Source organism: Idiotropiscis lumnitzeri, unplaced genomic scaffold (genome assembly GCF_059441095.1).
Source record: "Idiotropiscis lumnitzeri isolate Australia: NSW breed Sydney's pygmy pipehorse unplaced genomic scaffold, RoL_Ilum_1.0 HiC_scaffold_27, whole genome shotgun sequence".
In the NCBI taxonomy this organism is placed as follows: Eukaryota; Metazoa; Chordata; class Actinopteri; order Syngnathiformes; family Syngnathidae; genus Idiotropiscis; species Idiotropiscis lumnitzeri.
Genome location: NW_028283565.1, coordinates 1,287,299 through 1,301,112, shown reverse-complemented (window position 1 = coordinate 1,301,112; position 13,814 = coordinate 1,287,299).

Here is a 13,814-nt window from a genome sequence, read left to right as displayed (position 1 = left end):
AAGGGCAAAAGTCGGACTTTCAAAAATTCATAACTCACTTCCTGTTCATATTAGACGTTAAAAAATATAAAATTTTTCGCCATGCCCGATGAGACTGCCAAGTTTGGTGAGTTTTTGTGCATGTTTCGGGGGTCAAAAATGCGATCGAACAATCGGAAAAATAATAATAATACTAATTTCTACAAAAACAATAGGGACTTCGCAGCGGTCGCTGCTCAGGCCCTAATAATAATAATAATAATAATAATAATAAAAGTAATAATATTTTCTACAAAAACAATAGGGACCTCGCCGCGGTCGCTGCTCGGGCCCCAATAATAATTTCTACACAAAGTCCATTGTGGTGACCCGCCCCCTTTTAAGTAAATTCAAAATGGCCGACTTCCTGTAAAACCTAGCTCATTGCTCCAAGAGACTTTTTTGTAGGTCTTGGTCTTGTACATACAGTGAACCCTCGCTACTTCGCGGTTCACCTTTCGCGGGTTCAGTGCTTCGCGGGTCTAAAAAATATTCGGGGGCATTGTAGTTTCGCCAAGCGGCACGACGGGGCGCTGGAGCGGTTAGACGGCCGGCGTGCGCCGAAGAAGAGCGTGGGCGAAGAGGAGAGTGGACGAAGAAGAGCACGTTCCCCCGGACACGATCGGTGGCGACGTTTCGCGCGGTTCGGACCGTACCAGAGCTCCGGCCGGCGTGCGTGGCAGTTAAGCCGTAGAGGAGCACCTTCCCCGGGCACGGGCGGTGCCAAGCGGCCCCTAAGTTTAACCGAATGGAAGCTCCGGAGGAGGAGGGCATGTTCGCGTCACAGTAAGCCGAAGAGGAGCACCTTCCTCGAGCACGGGCGGTTCCAAGCGGCCCCTAAGTTTAACCGAATGGAAGCTCCGGAGGAGGAGGGCATGCTCGCGTCACAGTAAGCCGAAGAGGAGCACCTTCCCCGGGCACGGGCGGTTCCAAGCGGCCCCTAAGTTTAACCGAATGGAAGCTCCGGAGGAGGAGGGCATGCTCGCGTCACAGTAAGCCGAAGAGGAGCACCTTCCCCGGGCACGGCGGTGCCAAGCGGCCCCTAAGTTTAACCGAATGGAAGCTCCGGGGGAGGAGGGCGGGCGTGTGTCACAGTTAAGCCGAATTGGAGCACCTCTTCTGCCCGGGCACGAGCGGAGCGCGAGGCTGTCAGTTATGAATGAATAAATGAATAAATAAATAAAGAATGCTACCTTTCATTTCACAGGGCACACCGGACGGCGTACCAGCAGGTAAAAGTCGGAGTAATTAAATAAATACAAAAAGAATGGCTGGGGAATAAAAAAATAATACGTTTTAATAATAATTTGGTTTTTTTGTTATAACATGAATTTACTCTCTCTCTCTCTCTCCCCCCGTATATATATATATATATATATATATATTTATATATTTATTATATATATTGTATATTTTTTTTAAGCATTTTTGAAGGTGCGCCGCTACTTCGCGGATTTTCAGTTTTTGCGGGTGGTCTCGGTCCCCATTAACCGCAATAACCGAGGGTTCACTGTACTCCATAAAATTTACAAAAAGCGAGGTGAAACACTCAACCAGGGCTGCTTTTTTGAACATTTCTCGAGGGCCATGGCGAGCCATTTCAAAAAAGCTGCACAACTAACGTATAAAATATTGATAAATTTGCTCGGCCTGATGTGTGTGTAAAGTTTCACGAGTTGTCGTTCATATTTAGAACCTCATAATCAGCGTTGTTTTATTGCCGAACAGTGCAATGCCACTCCCACAACTTTTCATGAAAAAGGACAAATTTCGTATTATGACATCCTCATGGCCGAAACAGTCATCCGAGCATATATGAGGGCGACCTTGTTGAGTTGCACGGAGAAAAACATCCAAGAAAATAACTTGTATTAGCTTTTACCAGTTGGTGGCGCTACTACTACGATGAAAAATAAGTTGGTAGATGTCTTCAGGGCTTAAGTATCCTCAAATGTGTGCAACTTCGAGAAGATAGGATCATCTGAGTCATGTTGCTGGAGCTTTTGTTGCCACAGAGTACAATCGGACTTTTCAGCACCGTAATAGCCACGCCTTTTGCCAAAACGTCACAAAATTCGGCAGAGTAAGATCATTGTCTTGAATCTTTTCTGACTCATTTTCAGTCGGATTCGTCAAAAGGGCACCGTGCAGTACGTGAAAATTAAAATAAAAACAAATTTTTGATTCCACTTGGCGGCACTGTGTGTATAACAAAATAATAACATTAAGATGTCTTCAGGTCGGGACGTTTTATTTACAGGTGAAGGTTTGGATTTTTAGGAGCATGTGCAGGGGAGTTATTAAGCATTCATTTATTTGTATTAGGTTCATTTTGTCTTCTTATTATTGATATTTGACTGATTCATTAAAAGCAGACAATTATGTTTTAGGTTAATTTTTTACCTGACATGTTTCGGCGAGTCTTTCGCCTTCTTCAGAGTGTCGCATGATGGTGTCTTGAGCTGATGTTCCATGAGGGTGTGACTTACCTGTCAAAAAAATGAAAAAAATCAGAGCAGTAAAAGAACAAGCACAACATGAACATTACAAATCAGCAATCACTGACCACTGCAAAAGGGAAAACCACATCATGGACCGGGAGAAGGGCAGGGTCATCCGCACAGAAGAGAACAAACAACAGCGCTGGATCAGAGAGGCCATTGAGATCTGCAAGCGAGGCATAAAAACCATGAACAGAGACAAGGGAGCCTTCATCCTCTCTACCACCTGGACCAGCATCTTGGCGGAGTGAACGGACAGCGGGGGGCGTGACTTGCCTTCATTCTTGTGACAGGTAAGTCACGCCCTCATGGAACATCAGCTGATAAAGACGGGTCACAAGACACCATCATGTGACACTCTGAAGAAGGCGAAAGACTTTCGTATTGTGACATGCTCAAGGCCTAAACACTCATCCGAGCAAATATAAGGTAGATTTTGTTAACATGCCCGGAGAAAAACATCAACGAAAATAATTTGTATTTGTTTTAACCAGTTGGTGGCGCTACCACTGCGATCAAAAATAAGTTGGCAGCCGTCTTCAGGGCCTGAATATCCTCAAATGTGAAAAATTTCGAGAAGATGGATCATCTGAATCATTTTGCAGGAACTTTTGTTGCCACGGAGAATAATCAGACTCTGCGGCACCGTAATAGCCACGCCCTTCGAAGGAAAGTCACAAAAATAGGGATAGAGTAAGAGCAATGTCTTGAGTCTTTTCTAGCCAATTTTCAATCAGATTCGTTAAAAGGGCACCGTGCAGTACGTCAAAATGTAAAAAATGATATTGATTGGCGCAAGGTGTATAACTGAATATAAACATATAGATGTCTTCAGGTACAGACTCTTTATGTACATGTGAAGTTTTGGATTTGTAGCAGCATGTGCAGGAGAGTTATTAAGCATTTTGTCCATTGCGGCGAAGGAACTCTTAAGTGAAAACTTTGATGCCCCGCCCCCGTCATATAGTATTTCGGAAACAAAAATTTTTAGCCCCAGTGTTTGTCCCAGGTCTTCAGATGCTACAGACAGAATTTTAAGGCAATCAGATGAAGCCTTTAGGATCAGGGTGCAAAAGAATGACCCCTGTAAACATGCAAAAAAGGGCAAAAGTCGGACTTTCAAAAATTCATAACTCACTTCCTGTTCATATTAGACGTTAAAATATCAAATTTTTCGCCATGCCCGATGAGACTGCCAAGTTTGGTGAGTTTTTGTGCATGTTTCGGGGGTCAAAAATGCGATCAAACAATCGGAAAAATAATAATAATAATAATTTCTACAAAAACAATAGGGACTTCGCAGCGGTCGCTGCTCAGGCCCTAATAATAATAATAATAATAATAATAAAAGTAATAATATTTTCTACAAAAACAATAGGGACCTCGCCGCGGTCGCGGCTCGGGCCCCAATAATAATTTCTACACAAAGTCCATTGTGGTGACCCGCCCCCTTTTAAGTAAATTCAAAATGGCCGACTTCCTGTAAAACCTAGCTCATTGCTCCAAGAGACTTTTTTGTAGGTCTTGGTCTTATACATACAGTGAACCCTCGCTACTTCGCGGTTCACCTTTCGCGGGTTCAGTGCTTCGCGGGTCTAAAAAATATTCGGGGGCATTGTAGTTTCGCCGAGCGGCACGACGGGGCGCTGGAGCGGTTAGACGGCCGGCGTGCGCCGAAGAAGAGCGTGGGCGAAGAGGAGAGTGGACGAAGAAGAGCACGTTCCCCCGGACACGATCGGTGGCGACGTTTCGCGCGGTTCGGACCGTACCAGAGCTCCGGCCAGCGTGCGTGGCAGTTAAGCCGTAGAGGAGCACCTTCCCCGGGCACGGGCGGTGCCAAGCGGCCCCTAAGTTTAACCGAATGGAAGCTCCGGAGGAGGAGGGCATGCTCGCGTCACAGTAAGCCGAAGAGGAGCACCTTCCCCGGGCACGGGCGGTTCCAAGCGGCCCCTAAGTTTAACCGAATGGAAGCTCCGGAGGAGGAGGGCATGCTCGCGTCACAGTAAGCCGAAGAGGAGCACCTTCCCCGGGCACGGGCGGTGCCAAGCGGCCCCTAAGTTTAACCGAATGGAAGCTCCGGGGGAGGAGGACGGGCGTGTGTCACAGTTAAGCCAAATTGGAGCACCTCTTCTGCCCGGGCACGAGCGGAGCGCGAGGCTGTCAGTTATGAATGAATAAATGAATAAATAAATAAAGAATGCCACCTTTCATTTCACAGGGCACACCGGACGGCGTACCAGCAGGTAAAAGTCGGAGTAATTAAATAAATACAAAAAGAATGGCTGGGGAATAAAAAAATAATACGTTTTAATAATAATTTGGTTTTTTTGTTATAACATGAATTTCACTCTCTCTCTCCCCGTATATATATATCTATATATCTATATATATATATACATATATATATATATATATATATATATATATATTTCTATATTTATTATATATATTGTATATTTTTTTTAAGCATTTTTGAAGGTGCGCCGCTACTTCGCGGATTTTCAGTTTTCGCGGGTGGTCTCGGTCCCCATTAACCGCGATAACCGAGGGTTCACTGTACTCCATAAAATTTACAAAAAGCGAGGTGAAACACTCAACCAGAGCTGCTTTTTTTTAACATTTCTCGAGGGCCATGGCGAGCCATTTCAAAAAAGCTGCACAACTAACGTATAAAATATTGATAAATTTGCTCGGCCTGATGTGTGTGTAAAGTTTTACGAGTTGTCGTTCATATTTAGAACCTCATAATCAGCTTTGTTTTATTGCCGAACAGTGCAATGCCACTCCCACAACTTTTCACGAAAAATCACGAATTTCGTATTGTGACATCCTCATGGCCGAAACAGTCATCCGAGCATATATGAGGGCGACCTTGTTGAGTTGCACGGAGAAAAACATCCAAGAAAATAACTTGTATTAGCTTTTACCAGTTGGTGGCGCTACTACTACGATGTAAAATAAGTTGGTAGATGTCTTCAGGGCTGAAGTATCCTCAAATGTGTACAACTTCGAGAAGATAGGATCATCTGAGTCATGTTGCCGGAGCTTTTGTTGCCACAGAGTACAATCGGACTTTTCAGCACCTTAATAGCCACGCCTTTTGCCAAAACGTCACAAAATTCGGCAGAGAGTAAGATCATTGTCTTGAGTCTTTTCTGACTAATTTTCAGTCGGATTCGTCAAAAGGGCACCGTGCAGTACGTGAAAATTAAAATAAAAACAAATTTTTGATTCCACTTGGCGGCACTGTGTGTATAACAAAATAATAACATTAAGATGTCTTCAGGTCGGGACGTTTTATTTACAGGTGAAGGTTTGGATTTTTAGGAGCATGTGCAGGGGAGTTATTAAGCATTCATTTATTTGTATTAGGTTCATTTTGTCTTCTTATTTTTGATATTTGACTGATTCATTAAAAGCAGACAATTATGTTTTAGGTTAATTTTTTACCTGACATGTTTCGGCGAGTCTTTCGCCTTCTTCAGAGTGTCGCATGATGGTGTCTTGAGACCCGTCTTTATCAGCTGATGTTCCATGAGGGTGTGACTTACCTGTCAAAAAAATGAAAAATCAGAGCAGTAAAAGAACAAGCACAACATGAACATTACAAATCAGCAATCACTGACCACTGCAAAAGGGAAAACCACATCATGGACCGGGAGAAGGGCAGGGTCATCCGCACCGAAGAGAACAAACAACAGCGCTGGATCAGAGAGGCCATTGAGATCTGCAAGCGAGGCATAAAAACCATGAACAGAGACAAGGGAGCCTTCATCCTCTCTACCACCTGGAGCAGCATTTTGGCGGAGTGAACGGACAGCGGGGGGCGTGACTTGCCTTCATTCTTGTGACAGGTAAGTCACGCCCTCATGGAACATCAGCTGATAAAGACGGGTCACAAGACACCATCATGTGACACTCTGAAGAAGGCGAAAGACTTTCGTATTGTGACATGCTCAAGGCCTAAACACTCATCCGAGCAAATATAAGGTAGATTTAATTCACCTGCCCGGAGAAAAACATCAACGAAAATAATTTGTATTTGTTTTAACCAGTTGGTGGCGCTACCACTGCGATCAAAAATAAGTTGGCAGCCGTCTTCAGGGCCTGAATATCCTCAAATGTGAAAGATTTCCAGAAGATGGATCATCTGAATCATTTTGCAGGAACTTTTTTTGCCACGGAGAATAATCAGACTCTGCGGCACCGTAATAACCACGCCCTTTGAAGGAAAGTCATAAAAATAGGGATAGAGTAAGATCAATGTCTTGAGTCTTTTCTAGCCAATTTTCAATCGGATTCGTTAAAAGGGCACCGTGCAGTACGTCAAAATGTAAAAAATGATATTGATTGGCGCAAGGTGTATAACTGAATATAAACATATAGATGTCTTCAGGTACAGACTCTTTATGTACATGTGAAGTTTTGGATTTTTAGCAGCATGTGCAGGAGAGTTATTAAGCATTTTGTCCATTGCGGCGAAGGAAATCTTAAGTGAAAACTTTGAAGCCCCGCCCCCGTCATATAGTATTTCGGAAACAAAAAATTTTAGCCCCAGTGTTTGTCCCAGGTCTTCAGATGCTACAGACAGAATTTTAAGGCAATCAGATGAAGCCTTTAGGATCAGGGTGCAAAAGAATGACCCCTGTAAACATGCAAAAAAGGGCAAAAGTCGGACTTTCAAAAATTCATAACTCACTTCCTGTTCATATTAGACGTTAAAATATCAAATTTTTCGCCATGCCCGATGAGACTGCCAAGTTTGGTGAGTTTTTGTGCATGTTTCGGGGGTCAAAAATGCGATCGAACAATCGGAAAAATAATAATAATAATAATTTCTACAAAAACAATAGGGACTTCGCAGCGGTCGCTGCTCAGGCCCTAATAATAATAATAATAATAATAATAAAAGTAATAATGTTTTCTACAAAAACAATAGGGACCTCGCCGCGGTCGCTGCTCGGGCCCCAATAATAATTTCGACACAAAGTCCATTGTGGTGACCCGCCCCCTTTTAAGTAAATTCAAAATGGCCGACTTCCTGTAAAACCTAGCTCATTGCTCCAAGAGACTTTTTTGTAGGTCTTGGTCTTATACATACAGTGAACCCTCGCTACTTCGCGGTTCACCTTTCGCGGGTTCAGTGCTTCGCGGGTCTAAAAAATATTCGGGGGCATTGTAGTTTCGCCGAGCGGCACGACGGGTCGCTGGAGAGATTAGACGGCCGGCGTGCGCCAAAGAAGAGCGTGGGCGAAGAGGAGAGTGGACGAAGAAGAGCACGTTCCCCCGGACACGATCGGTGCCGACGTTTCGCGCGGTTCGGACCGTACCAGAGCTCCGGCCGGCGTGCGTGGCAGTTAAGCCGTAGAGGAGCACCTTCCCCGGGCACGGGCGGTTCCAAGCGGCCCCTAAGTTTAAACCGAATGGAAGCTCCGGAGGAGGAGGGCATGCTCGCGTCACAGTAAGCCGAAGAGGAGCACCTTCCCCGGGCACGGGCGGTGCCAAGCGGCCCCTAAGTTTAACCGAATGGAAGCTCCGGGGGAGGAGGACGGGCGTGTGTCACAGTTAAGCCAAATTGGAGCACCTCTTCTGCCCGGGCACGAGCGGAGCGCGAGGCTGTCAGTTATGAATGAATAAATGAATAAATAAATAAAGAATGCCACCTTTCATTTCACAGGGCACACCGGACGGCGTACCAGCAGGTAAAAGTCGGAGTAATTAAATAAATACAAAAAGAATGGCTGGGGAATAAAAAAATAATACGTTTTAATAATAATTTGGTTTTTTTGTTATAACATGAATTTCACTCTCTCTCTCCCCGTATATATATATATATATATATCTATATATATATATATCTATATATATATATATATATATATATATATATATATTTCTATATTTATTATATATATTGTATATTTTTTTTAAGAATTTTTGAAGGTGCGCCGCTACTTCGCGGATTTTCAGTTTTCGCGGGTGGTCTCGGTCCCCATTAACCGCGATAACCGAGGGTTCACTGTACTCCATAAAATTTACAAAAAGCGAGGTGAAACACTCAACCAGAGCTGCTTTTTTTTAACATTTCTCGAGGGCCATGGCGAGCCATTTCAAAAAAGCTGCACAACTAACGTATAAAATATTGATAAATTTGCTCGGCCTGATGTGTGTGTAAAGTTTTACGAGTTGTCGTTCATATTTAGAACCTCATAATCAGCTTTGTTTTATTGCCGAACAGTGCAATGCCACTCCCACAACTTTTCACGAAAAATCACGAATTTCGTATTGTGACATCCTCATGGCCGAAACAGTCATCCGAGCATATATGAGGGCGACCTTGTTGAGTTGCACGGAGAAAAACATCCAAGAAAATAACTTGTATTAGCTTTTACCAGTTGGTGGCGCTACTACTACGATGTAAAATAAGTTGGTAGATGTCTTCAGGGCTGAAGTATCCTCAAATGTGTACAACTTCGAGAAGATAGGATCATCTGAGTCATGTTGCCGGAGCTTTTGTTGCCACAGAGTACAATCGGACTTTTCAGCACCTTAATAGCCACGCCTTTTGCCAAAACGTCACAAAATTCGGCAGAGAGTAAGATCATTGTCTTGAGTCTTTTCTGACTAATTTTCAGTCGGATTCGTCAAAAGGGCACCGTGCAGTACGTGAAAATTAAAATAAAAACAAATTTTTGATTCCACTTGGCGGCACTGTGTGTATAACAAAATAATAACATTAAGATGTCTTCAGGTCGGGACGTTTTATTTACAGGTGAAGGTTTGGATTTTTAGGAGCATGTGCAGGGGAGTTATTAAGCATTCATTTATTTGTATTAGGTTCATTTTGTCTTCTTATTATTGATATTTGACTGATTCATTAAAAGCAGACAATTATGTTTTAGGTTAATTTTTTACCTGACATGTTTCGGCGAGTCTTTCGCCTTCTTCAGAGTGTCGCATGATGGTGTTTTGAGACCCGTCTTTATCAGCTGATGTTCCATGAGGGTGTGACTTACCTGTCAAAAAAATGAAAAATCAGAGCAGTAAAAGAACAAGCACAACATGAACATTACAAATCAGCAATCACTGACCACTGCAAAAGGGAAAACCACATCATGGACCGGGAGAAGGGCAGGGTCATCCGCACCGAAGAGAACAAACAACAGCGCTGGATCAGAGAGGCCATTGAGATCTGCAAGCGAGGCATAAAAACCATGAACAGAGACAAGGGAGCCTTCATCCTCTCTACCACCTGGAGCAGCATTTTGGCGGAGTGAACGGACAGCGGGGGGCGTGACTTGCCTTCATTCTTGTGACAGGTAAGTCACGCCCTCATGGAACATCAGCTGATAAAGACGGGTCACAAGACACCATCATGTGACACTCTGAAGAAGGCGAAAGACTTTCGTATTGTGACATGCTCAAGGCCTAAACACTAATCCGAGCAAATATAAGGTAGATTTTGTTCACCTGCCCGGAGAAAAACATCAACGAAAATAATTTGTATTTGTTTTAACCAGTTGGTGGCGCTACCACTGCGATCAAAAATAAGTTGGCAGCCGTCTTCAGGGCCTGAATATCCTCAAATGTGAAAGATTTCCAGAAGATGGATCATCTGAATCATTTTGCAGGAACTTTTTTTGCCACGGAGAATAATCAGACTCTGCGGCACCGTAATAACCACGCCCTTTGAAGGAAAGTCATAAAAATAGGGATAGAGTAAGATCAATGTCTTGAGTCTTTTCTAGCCAATTTTCAATCGGATTCGTTAAAAGGGCACCGTGCAGTACGTCAAAATGTAAAAAATGATATTGATTGGCGCAAGGTGTATAACTGAATATAAACATATAGATGTCTTCAGGTACAGACTCTTTATGTACATGTGAAGTTTTGGATTTTTAGCAGCATGTGCAGGAGAGTTATTAAGCATTTTGTCCATTGCGGCGAAGGAAATCTTAAGTGAAAACTTTGAAGCCCCGCCCCCGTCATATAGTATTTCGGAAACAAAAAATTTTAGCCCCAGTGTTTGTCCCAGGTCTTCAGATGCTACAGACAGAATTTTAAGGCAATCAGATGAAGCCTTTAGGATCAGGGTGCAAAAGAATGACCCCTGTAAACATGCAAAAAAGGGCAAAAGTCGGACTTTCAAAAATTCATAACTCACTTCCTGTTCATATTAGACGTTAAAATATCAAATTTTTCGCCATGCCCGATGAGACTGCCAAGTTTGGTGAGTTTTTGTGCATGTTTCGGGGGTCAAAAATGCGATCGAACAATCGGAAAAATAATAATAATAATAATTTCTACAAAAACAATAGGGACTTCGCAGCGGTCGCTGCTCAGGCCCTAATAATAATAATAATAATAATAATAAAAGTAATAATGTTTTCTACAAAAACAATAGGGACCTCGCCGCGGTCGCTGCTCGGGCCCCAATAATAATTTCGACACAAAGTCCATTGTGGTGACCCGCCCCCTTTTAAGTAAATTCAAAATGGCCGACTTCCTGTAAAACCTAGCTCATTGCTCCAAGAGACTTTTTTGTAGGTCTTGGTCTTATACATACAGTGAACCCTCGCTACTTCGCGGTTCACCTTTCGCGGGTTCAGTGCTTCGCGGGTCTAAAAAATATTCGGGGGCATTGTAGTTTCGCCGAGCGGCACGACGGGTCGCTGGAGAGATTAGACGGCCGGCGTGCGCCAAAGAAGAGCGTGGGCGAAGAGGAGAGTGGACGAAGAAGAGCACGTTCCCCCGGACACGATCGGTGCCGACGTTTCGCGCGGTTCGGACCGTACCAGAGCTCCGGCCGGCGTGCGTGGCAGTTAAGCCGTAGAGGAGCACCTTCCCCGGGCACGGGCGGTTCCAAGCGGCCCCTAAGTTTAACCGAATGGAAGCTCCGGAGGAGGAGGGCATGCTCACGTCACAGTAAGCCGAAGAGGAGCACCTTCCCCGGGCACGGGCGGTGCCAAGCGGCCCCTAAGTTTAACCGAATGGAAGCTCCGGGGGAGGAGGGCGGGCGTGTGTCACAGTTAAGCCAAATTGGAGCACCTCTTCTGCCCGGGCACGAGCGGAGCGCGAGGCTGTCAGTTATGAATGAATAAATGAATAAATAAATAAAGAATGCCACCTTTCATTTCACAGGGCACACCGGACGGCGTACCAGCAGGTAAAAGTCGGAGTAATTAAATAAATACAAAAAGAATGGCTGGGGAATAAAAAAATAATACGTTTTAATAATAATTTGGTTTTTTTGTTATAACATGAATTTCACTCTCTCTCTCCCCGTATATATATATATATATATATATATATATATATATATTTATTATATATATTGTATATTTTTTTTAAGCATTTTTGAAGGTGCACCGCTACTTCGCGGATTTTCAGTTTTCGCGGGTGGTCTCGGTCCCCATTAACCGCGATAACCGAGGGTTCACTGTACTCCATAAAATTTACAAAAAGCGAGGTGAAACACTCAACCAGAGCTGCTTTTTTTAACATTTCTCGAGGGCCATGGCGAGCCATTTCAAAAAAGCTGCACAACTAACGTATAAAATATTGATAAATTTGCTCGGCCTGATGTGTGTGTAAAGTTTTACGAGTTGTCGTTCATATTTAGAACCTCATAATCAGCTTTGTTTTATTGCCGAACAGTGCAATGCCACTCCCACAACTTTTCACGAAAAAGGACGAATTTCGTATTGTGACATCCTCATGGCCGAAACAGTCATCCGAGCATATATGAGGGCGACCTTGTTGAGTTGCACGGAGAAAAACATCCAAGAAAATAACTTGTATTAGCTTTTACCAGTTGGTGGCGCTACTACTACGATGTAAAATAAGTTGGTAGATGTCTTCAGGGCTGAAGTATCCTCAAATGTGTACAATTCGAGAAGATAGGATCATCTGAGTCATGTTGCCGGAGCTTTTGTTGCCACAGAGTACAATCGGACTTTTCAGCACCTTAATAGCCACGCCTTTTGCCAAAACGTCACAAAATTCGGCAGAGAGTAAGATCATTGTCTTGAGTCTTTTCTGACTAATTTTCAGTCGGATTCGTCAAAAGGGCACCGTGCAGTACGTGAAAATTAAAATAAAAACAAATTTTTGATTCCACTTGGTGGCACTGTGTGTATAACAAAATAATAACATTATGATGTCTTCAGGTCGGGACGTTTTATTTACAGGTGAAGGTTTGGATTTTTAGGAGCATGTGCAGGGGAGTTATTAAGCATTCATTTATTTGTATTAGGTTCATTTTGTCTTCTTATTATTGATATTTGACTGATTCATTAAAAGCAGACAATTATGTTTTAGGTTAATGTTTTACCTGACATGTTTCGGCGAGTCTTTCGCCTTCTTCAGAGTGTCGCATGATGGTGTCTTGAGCTGATGTTCCATGAGGGTGTGACTTACCTGTCAAAAAAATGAAAAAATCAGAGCAGTAAAAGAACAAGCACAACATGAACATTACAAATCAGCAATCACTGACCACTGCAAAAGGGAAAACCACATCATGGACCGGGAGAAGGGCAGGGTCATCCGCACAGAAGAGAACAAACAACAGCGCTGGATCAGAGAGGCCATTGAGATCTGCAAGCGAGGCATAAAAACCATGAACAGAGACAAGGGAGCCTTCATCCTCTCTACCACCTGGAACAGCATCTTGGCGGAGTGAACGGACAGCGGGGGGCGTGACTTGCCTTCATTCTCGTGACAGGTAAGTCACGCCCTCATGGAACATCAGCTGATAAAGACGGGTCACAAGACACCATCATGTGACACTCTGAAGAAGGCGAAAGACTTTCGTATTGTGACATCCTCAAGGCCTAAACACTCATCCGAGCAAATATAAGGTAGATTTTGTTAACCTGCCCGGAGAAAAACATCAACGAAAATAATTTGTATTTGTTTTAACCAGTTGGTGGCGCTACCACTGCGATCAAAAATAAGTTGGCAGCCGTCTTCAGGGCCTGAATATCCTCAAATGTGAAAGATTTCCAGAAGATGGATCATCGGAATCATTTTGCAGGAACTTTTGTTGCCACGGAGAATAATCAGACTCTGCGGCACCGTAATAGCCACGCCCTTTGAAGGAAAGTCATAAAAATAGGGATAGAGTAAGATCAATGTCTTGAGTCTTTTCTAGCCAATTTTCAATCGGATTCGTTAAAAGGGCACCGTGCAGTACGTCAAAATGTAAAAATTTATATTGATTGGCGCAAGGTGTATAACTGAATATAAACATATAGATGTCTTCAGGTACCGACTCTTTATGTACATGTGAAGTTT